This window comes from Nuphar pumila, chromosome 1, assembly GCF_984573655.1.
Source record: "Nuphar pumila chromosome 1, dmNupPumi1.hap1.1, whole genome shotgun sequence".
NCBI lineage: Eukaryota > Viridiplantae > Streptophyta > Magnoliopsida > Nymphaeales > Nymphaeaceae > Nuphar > Nuphar pumila.
Window position 1 is genome coordinate 15,141,291 of NC_143249.1, and position 17,590 is coordinate 15,158,880.

At 38.1% G+C, this 17,590-nt stretch overlaps 1 long non-coding RNA gene across 1 annotated transcript; it reads right to left on the reverse strand.

Annotated features, from left to right (window-relative positions):
* Window positions 1–15,195: 15,195 nt before the first annotated feature.
* On the reverse strand, window positions 15,196–16,239 carry LOC149848088 (uncharacterized). Its single transcript, XR_016432589.1, has 2 exons — window positions 15,482–16,239; window positions 15,196–15,390 (listed from the first exon to the last, which is right to left on the reverse strand). It is a non-coding gene; the product is annotated as an uncharacterized LOC149848088 (long non-coding RNA).
* Window positions 16,240–17,590: the final 1,351 nt, after the last annotated feature.

Consider the following 17,590-nt stretch of genomic DNA (forward strand, 5'->3'; position numbering starts at 1 on the left):
TTTTTTCAAATAAAAATGACAAAATAGATATGAAATCTCACCGTGTACTCTTCCGGAACTTCAAAAGAAAAACATGTTGATCTCCTCTTTGCTATATTGTGTAGGGTGGAGTCCGTTGGCAAAACCCTTGAGGTCCTAGTACCCACAAAAGAATACACCAGTTTCGACCTTGCATGAAGGGATGCCACCTGTTGGTTTTAAACTTATGATATCTGGTCAACTTAGTGACATCCGCAAGTCACCCCTACCTGATGAGTGGTGCCCTGTGGCATAGTGACAAAGATCACGAGATTTATGAAAATCTCGCGATAATATCGTGAGAAATTGCCCGAAAGTTTAAAACGGTAATTTCTTGTGAGTTTTTCATAATCTCGCGAGAATTATGAAAAAACATAAATACCGCAAATTAAACACGATATTTATGTTTTAAACGGCTATTTATCGTGAAAAAATATGTATTTTTATTTTTTAATAAATTTTATTAATATTTTCTTATAAAAAATAAACTTAATATTTTTAATTTATTTTTTTATTACAAAAAATTTGCCGAAAAAACATGAGATTTATGAAAAAATTTCAATTTCTCGCAAGCTTTTTGAAAAAAGAGAAATTGCCGTTTAAAACGTTTGTCACTATGCCCTGTGGGCAAGCGGTCTAACTTTTTGACACAATAAGTCTTTAGCAATATTTGACATGCAGCCAGCCATCCAATGAAGAACTTGAAGGGATCTAGATATGGATCTAGGTCTGAAATCATTTTTGATGGTGCTATGCCAAACAAAACAATTGGGACCTCCCTTTCTCTAATGCGACAGGTGACTAAACCACAAAAGTTTGAAGGGATCTCGATTTAGGTTTCAAAGCAATTTTGATGGTGTGGCTTTAGGTTTCAAATCACGTTCTGTCACAAAGACTAGTGGACACGAGGATATACGACTCGCAAGTCTGATTTTTTTTGAAAAATAGGACAGGACACATTTTTTAATTCTAAATCAATAAAATATAATTATTTGATATTTAATGTTAAAAATGCACTTTCATTGAAAAACCTTAAAAGATGAAAAATAATAATTTAATATTACACTATTGTCCATACATATCAGTGTCTTGTCCACAGCTCTCTCTCTCAATATATATATATATATATATATTTTGATGTGAGAAGTTGGTGACTAAATTACAGTGGCATTTAATGCCTCAATTTTTAGATCTGAGGATTGGGTTTTGTGTAGATTTGCAAACGGGTTAGATTCAGGATGGATTTTTTTGCAAATTTTGGCTGTCCTAAATCCGATCTGATCTGACTTGTCAATGTATTTTGGGATCCTAAATACAAACTGTTTGCATCCCTAATTTGTGTGATGCCTGTTTTATGTAATACAGAGATCTCTAATCATTGAGCTTGTGATCTAAGAAAGGCGTTAGATACATTTAGGGTGCGTTTGAAATCTAGGAATTCTCAGATCCTTGATTTGAGCTGGCATGGAGGGTGTTGATGTGGTACGGACCTCACACCAAGATCCCTTGGTTGATCAAATTTAGGATCTCAAATCCAACGGCTGAAAATCTTGAGATCTTCACTTTGATGAGAGTAAAAGGGAGGGGATATGACAAATGACCTCTCCTTTCGTTTTAACATCTTGGATTTCATATTCAAGGGATCTTTGAGCAAATCACCAGTATTTGGTAGATCTATGAGCAAGTCTCGAAATTTTTTTTTTAACCCTGGCCGAAGGGAAGAAAAACTCTGGGTAAGGAACCCACGACCACCCTGCCTTCCATGGCCCACCTCTGAAAGCCATAGACCAATGTTGTCAGTATCGGTGCATATCGGCCGATACTTATCATATTTCTCAGAAAATCGATACGTATCACCCCTGAATCGGCTATTTTTTAAATAAATGTAAAATTACTAAAAACAAAATTTCAGTATTATTTTAATAGTTTTAACATGTGTCACATTCTGATTGACACATAATATTTTTAACATTTTTTTGCTGATGCAGAACGATTCACTTGAGTATCCGTATAGGCTGATACAGCTGAATGGTTGGCAAAACGATTCAGGGACGATACCAATACCGACAACATTGCTATAGACACACCCGTGCAAGGCCCCATTATTTTTTTTTCTGAAAAATTATCTTTATTTTAGCATATTAGGGTTAAAAATACATGAAACTTAGACCCTAGGATCTAATCGCTTTGGTTTATTATAGGCATTCAAGCATAGTCCATGCTGGACTGGGACCCATCTAACTCTGTCCGGGATGTAAAATTTGAATAGGATAAGAGATTTGGATTTGGATTCAGACTTGGATGGTGAAGAACTCGTATTAAATTTGGATTCAGATATCCATCGTCGGATTCAGTGGCAAAAACCAGAAACCATATTCGCATCCAATTATAGTCGGATGTGGTTTCATCATTTCAAATCTGACTACATGAAGTCAGATTCGTTCAGATATGGATAAAATCCGATTAATTGACATCCGTAGATCACGGTGATGTTCCACATGAAGGGTCCGAGTCGATACACTTTTCTCTGTGTTCGCCCCCATCTCCCAAAAGCGTGATAACATAAATGACTCAACTCATATCAAAACGCCTCAAGATTGATAGGAGAAAATGATTGTGTGACTCAGCTGTTGTGTTTACAAACTAAGCACCGAGAACAGGCTTAGATGTTACAGATAAAATTGAAAGGGTGGGCAACGGCTTGCCAGGTCAAATCCCGGCCTGTCAATTGACGGGCTGGGCCTAAACGCGGTTTGGGCCTGGTCATTGAAAAAACCCCATTAGGCCCGTGGGCCTAGTTAGATTGAGTCGTGCCGGGCTCATGTGTGTATATATATTAATGCATTCCTTAGGCTTCCTTTTATGTTAGGCTTCTTCAAAAATAGTAGTTTTAAGTATTTTTTCTAATGTCTAACACCGTAGGATGCGATCTTTAGGTTTTGTTTAGTGAGAACTGACTTTTGAATCGTCAAAATCTGACCTGTATACATGTTTTTTAGGTGATCTAAAATCAATGCCTATAAGGTACCAGTTTTTTTCAACTCAGAAAATTTTATTTTTTAATCAAAAAACATGATCCAAGAGTCGAGTCCCACTAAATCTAGCATGCTAAATACATCTAATGGTTCAGATCTATCATAAAATACTTAAAACCTAAGCCCAAGCTTGGCCCATTGCCCACCTTTTCCTAAGCCAAACAGTTGAGATTATCCCCAAAAGGATCTCCTTAATATACAAGTGGAAGAATCAATATATGTGTTTGATCATTGAGAGGGCATTTTGATTTGCAGATTGGCCTGGACAAAGACACCTTGTCATGTTCGGTATGCAGACAACCTTGGAGAAAGATGGGAAATACCGCTAAAATGTTTTCTCTTTTTCAAAAGAGTTTGTCTTGTTATGTCCTGCAAAACTCACCCGGCGATATCGAGTGAAAAAGGAAAAAAGAAAAGAAAAGAGGAGTCCTGAACGAATGGAGAAGACGGTTCTCCAACCATCTCAATCACTCATTGCAGAAAGAGGGTGAGAATAAACCTCACCCCCATGATCATCGGGTGAAGGGGGGTGAGGTTATCCTCAAGGTGTGCCGTGTTGCCCTACTTGATCGAGAGAGGAGATTGCAGTGAGTGGGTGAGAAAGAGAGAGAGAGAGACAGCCGTCAGAGCACCGCAGGTAACAACCACCTATTCCCTCCTATTTTTTATTTTTATTTTTTTGTCTTCCTTAAGCGGTTGACAAGTTCGAGGAGAGATAGTCGGCAACCATGGTTGCCAACATCATAACAGAGAGGGAGATAGAGAGAGAGAGAGATAAGGGGAGAGAGAGAGAAAAGGGAAGGAAGTCAACAATAGAGGTTGCCGACAATCTCGACCCTCGACAGGAAGAGTCAGCAGAGCCGACTCGATCTGGGGTATACGAGACCGAGTCTGGTTTGTCAAGACTCAAAAGTGAACTTAACCGAAACGACTTGGTCTGACCAAACGGGTCTGAGTGTGAACCCAGACCGAGTCAGGTTTGACTAAGATGGACTTGGTCCGAGTCAATCCATACTGAATCGAGCCAACGAGTCTTGAACCCAACTCAGTTAACCAAACCAGACCAGGTCGAGTTTGATAGGGTCTCGATTCGTTGTTTGGGTCTAGATAGAACTGGACTAGATCGGGTCTAGGTTCAGTTCAATCCAGTTGACCTGGACTGATCCAAGTTGAACAAAAACCAGACAAAATTGGATATGGATCTAGTATGGAGCTGTATGGAGTAGTCATGGATCCAGATCGGAACATGATCTAGATCTAGTTTGAGATTATTCAGACTAGTTCTGGATTCAACATATAATTGGATCTGGATTTAGTCCGTAGTTGAATGGATTAGTTCTAGATCTAGATCAAAAGTAGGTTTTAATCAAATCTAACAATTCTGGATCCAGAGCAAAACTAGATTTGGACCCAGTTTGTAATTTATTATAGATCTAGTTTGAAACTGATTTGGATCCAGTTCAGTTTGTTCCTGACTAAGAAAGAACTGAACTAGTTCAGTTTGTTTTTTATTGAAACAAAACTGAACCTAGTTAGAACAGTTGGATCCAGTTCAGTTTGTTCCTGACTAAGAAAGAACTGAACTAGTTCAGTTTGTTTTTTATTGAAACAAAACTGAACCTAGTTAGAACAATTAGATCCAGTCCAGTTACGCCAAATTGGATATAAATCCACACTTGTTAGTAATTAGATCCATTATGTATTTTTGAGAATTCAATTGAGTTTGAACCCAAACCCAGTTGGGTCTAGACTAGGTTTAGTAAACCTTTTAAACTTAAACCAAACTTGTTTTGACGTAAGATGAGTTAAATCAAATCACATATTTGAAATAACCAAATTATCCTTGTATACCCAATATCCAATTAGGTAAAATAGGCATAACTTTGCACTCTGAACTCAAAATTGAGTGTGGTTTGATGCGTTGGATTCATATTATAAATATGAATCTTTCTGTACTATGATTCTGATAAAACTAAGAGAATGAAAATTGAGGTCAGATAGATCACCTCAGGAGAGATATTTTGATAATTTTGTCAAAATATAAATAATGTATGTGTATTAATATAAAAATGCTTGTGTGATGATCAGATTATATTGTTAGAGTCACTTGAGACTCGATTGTGACTAGAGTGTAATATTCACATTTGAGGTAAGAGATATTATAAGTGATCTTAGCTGTGAATAAATCATATTGTGTTGTGTATTATCATTGTTTGTTGTATGTTAGTATGGTTTAAAATATATATTTTTATTGTGAGCAAGATATGCATAGAATGACCATTGCAATAAAATGAATGTATACAACATAGTTTGATGATAATGTCATGCATGTTAGAAAGAATGATTAACTTTTTACAACATATTTATGTTATACTCTTTGAATAACATGCATGGTGATAAGAATTATAATAGGCTTGAGTTTTTTTTGTGTAGTCTTTTTGTCTGAATTTGAATAGCGATTAGCATGCTTAAACCCTTAAATTTTAGAAGTGACAAACTGTGAAAAGTGTTGCTTGGTTCGCGGTCAAAGTGCAACTATCATGGAGAGTAAGCCACCAGTGATATAATAATGTAGAGACTCTACCTCATTGCATGGTTAATATAATACAAAGTGTGAACCCTAGCGTAATCTTAAGATTGATAATGAGACCCGTTGTGATTCTTTCATGTTGGCATTCGTAAAAGAATGAGTGTGACACGAACTTATGAGTAATATTCAAGGTAATGAACATATGATATGACTTAGGGTTTTATATTCATATAATATCTGAGATATGAGTTAGTATTTTATATTCATATAATATCTGAGATATGAGTTAGGGTTTTATATTCATATAATATCTGAGACTCTAGACAACCATAGATGATTGAAAGTCATTTATGGTTAGGATGTAGCATGAATCATGTCAAGTTTGACCTCTTTGCTAGCTACTGGTGGGGTCCCCATTTTAGTTTCACTGCACTATTTGGTGATCTAGAGACCATTGGGAGCGTATGGTTAATAGTATGGCAAACAATGTAGAATTGAAGCATTTTACACGAGTTACTATGATCATAGACGTATATGACCGATATAGCCGACCTAGTGGTATAAGTGAGTGTTAGATTGAAAGAGTTAATGAGCAAATTTAAAAGATGCAAAACTTGTGTGGCGTGTCAAAATTTAAACTCAGATTAGGAGCTTAAAGTCCAATACAGTTGTAAGTTAAAATCATTTATTACTTATAAATATTCTTTTTAAGTTATATACTCACCCCTTTAATAATTACAATTATAGGTTTCAGGTACACTAGCGGATGCAGGACAAGATCAACTACTTCGACAATGCAACAACGATATCTATTAGTTTTATTTTTTGTTATTAAACATTTATATAATCTTTATTTTCATATGTTATGAATGGTGAACCTTGTTAAAGAATTTGATGTTTATTAAAGAAAAAAAAATAGTCATGTTTTCTCTGTGTGAACTTTGTCTGCTTTCCTCTCAGAAATAATACCAACCGAACCTAGACTCTAGCGGTCCCGGGTAGGGGTGTTACATGTCCTCTCCTTTTCTAAGGGGTGGGGGAACACTCTTGGACACGAGAAAACATCTTTGAGGGATATTTTTCTTTTAAATTACCCTCCCTACATTTGCGTGAGAGTGTGTGGGCCCTATGCATTTCGTGGATGGTTGTCTGCACTATAAAATGCTCCCTGAGGGTGTATTTGATTGTGCATCGCCCATCAAATGTTGGATGCACCAAATGCACATATTTCATGTCTGTCACAACGAGCATGGGACACCACAAATTCTAACCTCTCTCTCTCTCTTTTGTTCTTCCTCTTCTTCTTTGTTCCTCTCTCTCTTTACTTTCTTCTTTGTTCTTTGTTATTGTTCTTCTTCTTATTATTATTAAATTTTTATTGATTATTGTTTTTTCTTTGGTTTATATTGATTAAGGTTTTTTCTTTGATTTTTATTGATTAGGGTTTTTTTTTCACTGATTAGGGCTTTGAGTCAAATATCTTTAATTAGGGAATTTGTTATTTTATTTTATTTTATTGGGGTTTTCTTTGATTTGATTAAGATTTTTTTCTTGATTAGGGCCTTGAATCAAATATCTTTAATTAGAGCTTTTGATGTTTAATTTTATTAGAGTTTTTTTTTTAATTTTTTATTATAGTTTTGAATATTAAAATTTTAATTAGGGCTTCTTATACTTAATTTGATTAGGGCTTTTCTTATATTTGACTAAGGTTGTTTTTCTTTAATCCTTTTTATTAGGGATGAATTAAATATTTTTATATTTAATTTTATAGTTTATTTATGTTTTTTATTTTATTATTTATTTTTCTTGTAGTTTAGGGTTTTCCCTTTATTTATATTTTATTTTGTTGCATTTTAGGATTTTATAATTTATTTATGGTTTTTGCATTTGTACATATAAAAATATGAATTCTTATCTTTTTCTCAAATTACCTAAAATTTGAACTTTTTTGTACTTGGATTCAATTTGAGATCCATAATTTTTTTGATAAACTTTCATAATTAGATCCAATATAACATTGATGAAAGTATTTATATATAAAAAATAAATAAATTTTTATTTTTTCAAATTACCCGAATTTCAAATATTTTTTAGTTTTTGGATCCAATCCTAGATCCATATCTGAAGCTAAAATTCATAATAAACATGTTAAAACACTCATGATTGAGTGGGTCGAGTTGTATGATCCAAAATAAAGTTACCTGGCTCATCATTCATATATGTCAATTGTCTGTACAGTGTAAAAGTCAAATTCTGGACACAAAAAACACAATTTCTTCTTCAGTCGAAATAAACTTTGAACATAATACAATTGATATAGAACACGCTTTTTTCTGTTATGTCCTGCTGCTCTGTCCAGTTTTAGACGCACCATCAAATACAAAATTCTAAATGAGTACAGGTGATTACACACATAACTTATGGCACAAAGACACTAGGATTCAATGACACAACATTGTTCTACTTGCAAGTTAGAGCTTTTTTGTCCAAAATAGGACATGAGAACAAAGATATTTTTAATTTTGTTTAAAGGACTATTTTTTGATACTTTAATATATAAAAATGCTTTTTGTTGAAATATTATTAACAATAAAGAACTACTAAAAACTATGTCATAGGGACGTGCCATTTTTTTCGGTGTATTATTTTAATAAAAGAATATTTTTGATGTTAAAATATTAAAAAAATGGTTATTTGTTGATTAAAAAATAAAACATTTCGTCTCCTTGTGTCCCATTTTTGAAAAAAAAAAGAACTTTCGAGTCCCGCATCCTTGAGTCCAAGAATCATTGTGACAGAGAATAAAAATGTTAAAATAATGACCGTATTGATCCGTATCCTAATCAACATGCCATAACGTGTCCGGTCGTGTTACCATGGACACACGGCCAAAATGCTAGTGCCCCTGCTGCTATGCAAGTGGCAGCATGACATCAGATGGGCTTGACGTTTGGGTTTATTTTTAGTCCTTCGACAGACCAAGATCAATCCCACCCAGGCCAGAGAGAGCGATCGGGACTCTTGAGCCCAACGGTTCACCCAACGGTCAAAAATCGGTGGAGCCGAGAGAGAGAGAGAGCTCCAATGGTCACATCAACCGTACGACTCTTGGCATCCATCCCATTCCTCTTTAAAATTTAGTGCTCTCTCTCTCTCTCTCTCAAAAGCTGATTCATTGCCGGAGCGTCGCCGGCAATTTACTTTTTCGGTGTCCCCTAGTTGATCCTCCCACTCCCTACATTCCTATACCTTGTTGTTTTGCGCCAATGGAGAGAAGTTCTCCGATTAGCCTTATTCTCTTCATGGCGTTCGTCGCCTCCGGTTCCGCTCAGTCTCCGCCGACGATCTCGCCTCCGTTTCATGTATCGCCCTCGCTTTCTCCGCCGGTTTCCCCCGCTACTCCGGTCGAATCCGGAAGCCCGGTGACGTCCCCGCCGTCTTTTATCTCTCCGGCCGCTTCTCCGACGGTCTTCCTCACTCCGGCCGCTTCCCCATCGAGTCCCGCTGCACCGATGGCCTCCCCTCCGTCGATTTTGCTTTCGCCGGCGAACCCCATTGCACCGACTGCCTCTTCCCCATCGACCGTGCTTTCTCCAGCCGATTCTCCACCGAGCCCCCTCTCTCCGACTGCTGCCTCCCCCCTCGCTCCGACTGCTGCCTCCCCGTCGATCATCCTCACTCCGGCTGCTTCTCCACCGAGCACCCTCGCTCCGACCGCTGCTTCCCCATCGATCATCCTCACTCCGACCGCTTCTCCGTCAAGCCACACCATTCCGACCGCTCCTTCCCCGTTGATCTTTGTTTCTCCGGCCGCTTCTCCGGCGACACCCATTGCTCCAACGGCCGCTACCCCATCGGTATCGGTTCCTCCAGCCGGCTCTCCAGCGAGCCCCATTGCTCCGATAGCCGCTTCTCCATCGGTCTCGGTTCCTCCAGCCGGCTCTCCGGCGAGCCCCATTGCTCCGATAGCCGCTTCTCCATCGATCTCCACTCCGGCTGGTTCTCCCGCAAGCCCAATTGCACCGATAACCGCTTCTCCATCGATCTCCACTCCTCCGGCCGGTTCTCCCGCAAGCCCAATTGCACCATCAGCCTCCCCGTCAAGCTCCGCCTCTCCGTCAGCCGCAGCGCCGGCGGGATTGCCACCTTCTCCGCCTCGGACGGATGAAGCGCCATCGAGCCCGGCCACCGCTTCGCCAGCCCAGAGCCCGATTAACGACTTTAGCGGCTCGCCGGCGAGGTCCGCCAGGGAGTTCGTGGTGGCGCTGCTGGTCGCTGCTGCGTGCGTGGTAATCTCGGCTTATCACTAATTAAGAGGAGGTTAATTAATTCGTTGGTATCTCTGTATAGGGATTATTAGTTATTTTAGTTTAATTTAAATCACCATGTAGTATCATATTATGATATCCGTAGCGTCGTTGGTGGGGGATCTGTGTGTGCCCTCTATGTTAGTGTCGGTGGCGTCCGTACGAGTCGCTATTTGTTGTTTCGTGATGGACAGTGATTCTTTTGTTGTTGGTTGTGGCCCATTCTATACACTTTCAACCGATGGTGATTTCCTCTTTTCAAGTTTAGTGCCTTGTATTCTCTACGTTGTGTTCTTTTTTCTTTGTTTTACTCGTTTGAGAGAGAGAGAGAGAGAGAGATTTGTCTGTGCTCAAGTGAAGGGGTAAGTGATTTGTGCCAATCTAAAAAGTCAGTGCACCAATGACTTGCTGCCACACCTGCACGCACATGTATATATGCGTTTGATTAGGTTGGTGCAAGCATTTGTTTGGGTGCGAGGAGTCTGGATCGGGTGCACATGGCACAAGATTTGTGCACTTGATTGCCATCCATCAGGCTGTCCCCAAACCAAGATGGAGGGTGATCAGGTGCTTAATGCACAAATATTTGTGCAATCCTATTGCACCTGATCTTTTCACTGCGAGCAGTATCATGTTGCTTGCACCTGATCTTTTCTCTGCGAGCGCAGTATCTGTTCGATACTCCAATCTGATTCAATACACATAATCAAACTTTGAAGCGTGTCTTTCTAATGAGAAACGTGGGCAGTGATGCAGATGTTTGGAATGCTGGTTTCCGCCTAAACCGGGCTGGATCCAGTTAAGCATCTGGAGGCTTTAAGCGCGGCGGTATGGTTTCACCATTCGCTCCTACACCGTCGTCATATATATTTATTCAGGTTGTTTCTCCAAGTCTGGTTCTACGGAGGAAGAAGATGCCCAGGGGTGGTCAGAAGTTTCGAAGGACGATACCAGGAGCATATGATGTTCCTCAAGAAGTGAGGACTATTTTGTATAGTTATGATAAGAGTGAATGCACAAAAACCACAGTTTAGTTTCAATTTCATTGCAAAATATAGATGGCAAAGGGGGGGGATACAAAAATCTTGGAAAGATCACCCCCCACATTGGTTTCCCAAGGGGGAGGAAATATAATTTTGTTAATGATTTTATACGAAATTGAAAGAAACAGGTAGGGGGGCCTGCCTAACCCCAGCTTGCCTTTAAAAAAAAAAATGTACGTTACAAGCTCTTGGGTTTTCAAGATCTACTCAGACTGCACTGATATTCCATCACAAGAAAAACAAGTTTTTATGACGAAAATGGATATTCAAACCCTGCATTTTTATCAACCCCCTTTAGTGTGTAATATAGCTGTCATATGCTAGTGGAACTGGATCCAAAGTTGGTGTGCAGAGGCTGGTGTAAAAATTGCTGGCAAGAGAGTCCGCTATGTTTAGAGAAAATCCTTGTGAAGTGGGCTGGGCTATCTGTATATGAAGATTCTTTTAACAGTTAAAGATCAACTGTGTAAAAAGTTGAAGTGGCCTTTAAGATTTCCTGCGTAAACTTTTAAATGTATTCATTCTTTCTTGTTTATGGGAAATGATAGTTTAGATCAAATCAATTTACAGAGCTAACCCCTGTCCAGTGTCTGGTAGAGCTAAGGGGAGGGGGGCTTCCATCCTTATTCCCCTTATCCCCATCTCCGCCCAGGCTAACGGGGCCTTGCTTATTCCGGGGGCGGGGGGGGGGGGGGGGGGTGGGTGGGGGGGAGTGGAGCCTCGAGAAGCACTGTTGAGAGGAAGATCCCTTGCCCCTCTTCATTCTCTACAGGGGTCTTTGCCCACATGGAAGCGGGGCAAAGATGGAAGAGAAGGTAGCTTGCCTACCAAGCTTTTGGCCGGCCTAAAAATGACTCTATGTTAGCTATAGCCGCCTACTATAGTATAACGCAAGCCTACTTATTAACACTTCTAATGAGGGGCGGGCGAGCACCATTAAGTGAAGCTATCCGCACGGATAGCTGATAGAGTTAACCCTTGCCGATAGGGATGGCAGTGGGGCGGGGCTGGGCGGGGGACAAGGTTTCCACCCCCGCCCCGCCTCAAAATTTTATCCTCCACCCCCGCCCCGCCTCCGCGGCGGGGATGGATTTTATCCTCCACCCCCGCCTTCATCCCCGTTTCATGTCCTCCACCCCCGCCCCGTCCCCGTCCCCGCCCCGTCCCCGTCCCCGTCCCCGTCCCCGTCCCCGTCAAATTGCATCCCTACTTACAAATCATTCACGTTAATATTCCAGTTGATGATAAATGAATTCATCCACATGGAAAACAGTCAAGATAACGCATAACCTATAAACTTGCTACAGCTCTTTCCACGAAATTCATGGTATCAAACCAACACCAACAGAGAAATCAGGCCTTAGCTCTACAATAGCAGAAACTCAACAATACCGCCAAGGGTGACAAACCCAACTTGACTAGAAAAAAACATGTTGTTAGAGTTTTTTTGGGTATCTCAGTGAAATCAGGCCATTTTGTTCACAACAAATCTAAGAAAGTTTCAACCTTCATTTACTATTTTTTAGCTTTTAATTTTTGCAATGTGCCAAAACTCCACGCAGTCATGAAAAACAAGGCAATAAATGCACCCTTTCCCCCCACCCCCAGACCAAAGCATAAGTCTCACAAATATTCATTCAAGCAAGGGAAGGTGTTTGTAAACATAATGGATCATATGTTAAAAACCAATATAACCTGTAATACCACTATTAGTTCATAGCTACCTTATTTTAGCTCAATTATTCCATATAGCAACAGAGAAAACCCAACTTTTGATCAACATATCCATTTTTCTTCTGTAATTTGCAGATGCTCACAGTCACAGGTAACACTGCACTAAGTAGATTCAAATTATTTTTGAAGCTATTGTGACAAAAAAGGCGGAAAAACTTTGGGATTGAAGAGCTACAAACAGCATAGTGACGTGCCTGAGACTTTGTCAGACCTGCTAAAACCTACACATATAATTTGTAAAAACATTGAAATTTTGATGAAAAACTTCTAAGATCTTGTGAAAAATAAAGCTCAAAAGGCTATTTTCTGCTAGAGGTCATCACTATTCACCATATGACATGCCATATCTAGCATACCAATAGTATTGGGCACTTTAAAGTTAGAAAATAATCATGCCAACCCATGTCAAGAAGTGTTGGTGTCGGTGTCAGTATCAAACATGACTGAACACAAAAGTGTCGGACTTCTAGGCGTCTCCAAATAACATTTTGGTTCAGGATCCAAGAAATGGAACTTGGCCACAATATCTAGATAGCATTGGATTTACATTAACTTGGTTAATGTAGCAACATGCCCTTATCTCAATGGTACATAAATAATCAGCAGTCTTTCTTTAGCAACTGTTATAAGTAATCAGCATATGTGAACCAAACACTTACATATCAAAGCTATTTTAGATTGGACAGAATAATCCTTGAAGATAAGTTCTAACAAGTGACCTACTTGGATTTTGTGAACTTTATCAACTATCATGGGCTATAGTAGCCAAAATTCTCTTTAATCAAGCATACAGCAGATAACCATTGAACGTCCAGCTTGGCCTACTAACGAGACTATATATCAAACTAAGGGCATCTCCTTACAAATTACATGCATGAACAGCTTAAGCATCAGCAAATCCACAGCTAGACCTATTAAGATGTTTCACTGAGATACCGCATAGGTCTGAGCACTCACCCTGGCAGAAGTAAAATTGTGTCATCTACAGGAACTTTCATGAATAAAGGCAACTCGTGTAAGTTTGTAACTCATTGAGCAGCAATCTTCCCTTTCCCCATCTTCAAGTCATTTCTTACAACCAAGACCTGTGGAATAGTCAAATGCACTATATCATTAGCTGCAATACAACATTAAGTGATTTTGTTGAACATCAAAGAATTACCATTAGCTCATTAAACTCTAAATATCATCAGCATTGATAGCATTTGTATCTTCTACTTCACTTTCCTATGAACCAAACAAAATAGATTTTGTTAACAAGTAATAGTAGCAGATAAAAGAAGTGAGTAAAAGAATAAAATTTACCACATCCATATCTTCTAAGAATGTGTAACATTGTGGATCCTTCGATGATGATGAACCTATAAATTAAAAATAATGCATTAGTTATACATTATAACATAAGCATTCACTAATTATAAAAAAATGAAATTTCATTACCTCGTGCTTCAGCCCACAACCAATTTTGAGAGCACATTAAAGCCTCTACTGTAGTTGGAAGGAGTTTACTACGATGTGGACTGATCACCCTTCCGCCTGTACTAAAAGCAGACTCTGAAGCAACTGAGGAGACAGGAATGACAAATATATCCTTTGCAATCATTTGTAGAAGAGGATACTTGGGACCACTTGACTTCCAAAATGATAGTATATCAAAATCTGGAGTTCTTGGCATCATCCCATCTTCTAAGTAATGTTCAAATTCTGATCTCCCACATGCTTTTTCAATATCTTTAGATTGTATAAACTTATCAAAGTCAGAAAGATCATCAATTAGTGAACATTTGGATCCAATACTTGATTGAGGAGGAGGAGGAAAAAGTTCAGGTTCATTGGAGTTGTTTTCTTGTTTTTCGTATTCACTAATCAACTCCACACAAAGATTCTTAATCCTCATAATTTCATTTAAAGCCTCATTGTCTCCATAAATCTTCTTGTAATAATATTCCAACATGCTCAACTTGTATCTTGGATCTAAAACAGTGGCCACTCCCATAATACCATGGATCACACTCCAATACTTATTAAATTTTTCTAGCATTCTAAGCGCCATGTTTTTCACAACATCTTTTGGATCATTTAGCCACTTAGTCATCTCAACTCTAATCCCACAAATAGTTGGAAAGTAGGCATTTGCTGTAGGATACTTTGTACCTGAAAATAATTCTGTTGCACGATGAAATAACTCTAATTTCTCACAATTGTCTTGTGCCACCTCCCAATCCTCTTCCGTCGGACAACGCTTGTAGTGGAGATCTCGATATGTCAAACGAGTAAAAACATCTTTATAAAGCAAAGCAGTTTGAAGCATGATAAAAGTTGAGTTCCATCGAGTTTTAACATCAAGAGCAAGTTTTTTGGTAATTGAAATATGCATTTGATGAGCAGACTCTTCAAATCTTTGTATTCTCATGGGAGATGATGTCCAATAAGCAACACTATCACGAATTCTTTCAATTCTTTCTCCAATCACATTCAAACCATCTTGGACAATCAAGTTGAGAATATGGGCACAACAACGCATATGAAACAACCGTCCATGTAATATTAATGAACCAAATGGAAGTTTATCCAATAAAATATCTACAACTGCATCATTAGTGGTGCAATTATCCATCGTCAAACTTATCAACTTTCTATCAAGGTTCCACTCAAACAAACAATCCATCAAACACTCAGCAAGAACTTCTTTGGTATGTCGATAAGGTACATATAAAAACCTGAACATAATTTAATAAGGCGATTAAATATTGATATTGCAAAAACATGTTAGTAAGAATTAAAAAAAAATGATTGACATTTGACAAGTACCTTATGATTCGACTTTGCAATCTCCAAGAATTATCAATGAAGTGTGCAGTGATAGCCATGTATCCCTTCTTTTGATTGGAAGATGTCCACATGTCTGTAGTGATGGCAATTCTACTCTTAGTTTTTTCCAACAATTTTATTGTCTTGTCTCGTTCCACATTATAAATTTTGTGAATATCTTTCTTTACAGTGTTTCGAGTAATCATTTTGAACAAGGGTTGAAGAGTATTAGAATATTTTCTAAACCCATAATGATCAACCATACTAAGAGGATATTCATGTAGAATAATCATCATAGCAAGATCCCTTCTTCCAGCATCTTGAACAAATTGCCAATTCTCTATTGTTTTTTCGGCATTCACTGTAGCATTGTTTGTAGCCAAAATATATTGCTTCATATTATTATGCTTAAGCCTAGGACAAATCTTAATATGATCATGCAAATGAGTAGTTCCAGCCTTGGCACCACCAGCAAGACATTTATGACAATGATTGCACTCTGACTTATCCTTTCCACCAATCTTTTTCCTAGTGAAATGTTTTCATACAACTGATTTATGCCTACTTGTCTGTTCAAGTGCAAATCTACCTGAATCAGTTGATTGATCTTCATTATCTTCCATTGAAACATGGTTGCTATCAACTGGTGTAACCAGAGCTTGAGACATACTATGTGAACTGGAAGGTTGAGAACTTAATTTATTGGTTAATGGTTCTTCCTCTTCCATATCAAATTACTGGCCACCAACTTATAGATCTACAAAACATTCACAAAAAAGAGACTATCAACAAATATTAAGACTGCTTATCAGATATGAACTTTAATTGATTTCTCCATAATTAAATTTTATACAGAAACAACTTGAACCAACCAAAACCAACCAAAATTGAAAATGGCTTGGATGTTAGCAGGTGCAATAAGCTTGAAACTTCGATGAAAAATATTTAATAAAGAGAAAGGCACGCTATCAAGTAGTAGAGTGACACATAATTATCATACAGTCCAAGCTGAATATTTAGTATATCCAAATATTTTCACTGTACTCCAAATAAAAGGAAAATATCATTATAAACTTACCACGATTTATAGCAATGTACAGATCCAGACAACCAGACTAGAAAATAAAAAACATGACCTTTAAGGACAAGCTATTACCAACCATGGATTAATCCTTACAACTTTAAATTAATCCCCAAGAAATGCAGTTGAAAAATGCAAAAGCATTCCAGTCAGGCTTGCATGATTATCATAGTACATTCAAGGTACAGGTCAACTTGAGCACATTTGATATCAAAGATGCATCTGGACTGGCCTAAGGGTTATGACCATGTCAAGGTGGACGATTTTGCATGTGGCAACAAAAAATAAAACAACCAAGTTTTAAGAACAAGGGAATCTTAGGGCTCGGACATTCTAGAAATAGCATTGAACCAGGTGTTTCGCAAACCAAATTATAGTTGCACTAGTAAGCATAATTGTAAGCTGCCCAGAAAATATTTCTAGCTGATTACTTTATATAATTTATCGTAATTTAATCAGGAAACATTGACAGAATGAATTTCTTGAAAAATTAGCTTGGATTCAATTGCTTTCATACATCTTCATTTAATCGAGTTAGATTTTTGTGGTCACTTGCATAAATCAGAAAATCGCCTCACATGGTGACTTATAGACTAACAAGAAGAATGGTATCCAAGCCATGAAGTAAAAGCATTAAGAAAAGGAAGCATCCTTCACGAAACCTAGGATTTTAAACTTAGGGTACATTTGGATGATAAAAAAAAAGTAAAAAAGTCACGGTTTTTGTCATTCCAACTATTTATGTACTACCAAATACCAACAAAAAGTTCCAGATTTTCATCAAATCTAGGGAGTGGTTACATGAAACCAAGTGTGCAAAATTTCCAAGATTCTTAACATTTCTACTAATAGAAGATTCAAAATTCCACATTTCTCAAATATCAGCTTTGGAAAATTCCTGTTTTTCTTTTTCTCGACAAGCTACCTTGCTTGCTCTCTACCATATTTTAACCCCTTTCAATTTGCAAAGTAACAAAGGCTAACGCTTGATCACCTATCCCACCCAGGCCAAGCAAGTAGTTACTCTT